Source organism: Gadus morhua, chromosome 10 (assembly GCF_902167405.1).
Source record: "Gadus morhua chromosome 10, gadMor3.0, whole genome shotgun sequence".
Lineage (NCBI taxonomy): Eukaryota > Metazoa > Chordata > Actinopteri > Gadiformes > Gadidae > Gadus > Gadus morhua.
Window position 1 is genome coordinate 4,117,007 of NC_044057.1, and position 1,806 is coordinate 4,118,812.

The 1,806-nt window shown below is 45.5% G+C and overlaps 1 pseudogene; it reads left to right on the forward strand.

The window, feature by feature from the left end:
- The first annotated feature begins 1,030 nt into the window (after positions 1 to 1,030).
- LOC115552939 (uncharacterized) lies at positions 1,031 to 1,148 on the forward strand (annotated as a pseudogene).
- Positions 1,149 to 1,806: the final 658 nt, after the last annotated feature.

Sequence of the window (1,806 nt, forward strand, 5' to 3'; positions counted from 1 at the left end):
TAGTTAAACAGGCGCCTTGCATTCTGAGGTGTTTTTTTTTGTAAGTCGGTTGGCCGAATATGCGTAGCTTGACATGTTGTCATGTTAACTCATGAAGGAACAGCAGTAACCAGTATTCTGGAGACTCAGATTGGCAGTGGAACTGTGTCTAACCAATTACATTCCCATCTCCGTAGCATAGTCATCTACACAGTACATGTGTTTCACACTATGTGTACACGTTCTGAGCCAGACAGCCGGGGCAGTGTTCGAACTACAAGGGCAAAATTGAGTTTTTGCCATCAACTTCAGAGTTGGCAAGATTTGATTGCTTTCTCAAAAATTGACACCGGAGATTTTATGTTGTAAGAGATTGCAACAGCAATCCCTGGTGTGTGTGTGTGTGTGTGTGTGTGTGTGTGTGTGTGTGTGTGTGTGTGTGTGTGTGTGTGTGTGTGTGTGTGTGTGTGTGTGTGTGTGTGTGTGTGTGTGTGTGTGTGCACGGGAAGCTTTCCTCAAGCTCCCTGTCCCTGTATAAAACCCTTTAAATCAGGGGGGCCAGGTGGGGGCCCCTGGGCCGGCTCTATCCTCCCCTGGGGGCCGTCATATCACAGCATATTGCATATTGTTATGATAACAACATATTGTCCTTCCAGAGTAGGAAGACAAAAACATAAAGGTATATCAAATTGATAAAATATCAAATATTTTATCAAATATATTACATACATTTTCAAGTGATTTAAAAGTGTTCTTCTCTAGTCTAGATCAGCATTGTGTTTTCTAATGGCAGTAACTTCAATGAATGTAAGTGTAAGAGGTGCATGCATTACGGCATCAATGTGAACGCAGTTGGCTGATCAGGACTCTTTAAAGGTGTAGTGATGTGGCGGTGATATGAGAAGATACCCTCTCCTGTGTGATCGATTTCACGGCTGACTGGCTGAAGATTACAACTGCTGCCGTTCAGCATCACTTCCTGATTCTACTCCCAACGACCTTGCTGATGGAGAAACAACCACATGGCTGCCAGGTGGTTCCAGTTAGTTGGAACCACGGCCTTACCACCATGGACACGCCCCATCTTGTCTGATCTTGGAAGCTAAGCATGGTCGGGCCTGTTAGTACTTGGATGGGAGACTGCCTGGGAATACCAGGTGCTGTAAGTGGTGTCGGGTGGTGGCCAATAGCTGGCACTCTTCGCTCTGGCCTTAACATCTATCCCGATGCCCCGGTGCAGTGACGGGGACACTGTGCTGCGGAAGGCGCCGTCCTTCGGAGGAGACGTAAAACCAAGGTCCTGAACCACTGAGGTCATAAAAGATCCCAGGGCACTTATCGCAAAGAGTAGGGGCTTCCCCGGTGTCCTGGCCCAACCAGGCTCATTCAATCTGGCCCCCTAATCATCCTCCTGTATAATTGGCTGACTCATTAATTCCCTCACTCTCCACCTCAAGCTGGTGTGTGGTGAGCGTTCTGGCGCAGATTGGCTGCCGTACATCACCCAAGTGGGTGCTACTGGTTAGTGAGGTCCCCCCTTCACTGTAAAGCATCTTTGAGTGTCTAGAAAAGCGCTATATAAATTCAATCCATTAATTATCTAATACAAAGGATATTGTAAGAACATGGCAATACCATGGAAACAAACAAGGCTTCGTACCCAGTATTTAAGAAGATGTACCATGACACTAGAGGAAAACTGTTCCTGCAGAGCTTGTTACCAGGTAAGTATTGGTTTAATTTTTCAACTTAAATAAAAACAATTCCATAGTTTCTGAGGTAAATCGAATAAACCTTTTAGAAATGGGTGTAGCTATGAACAATAAC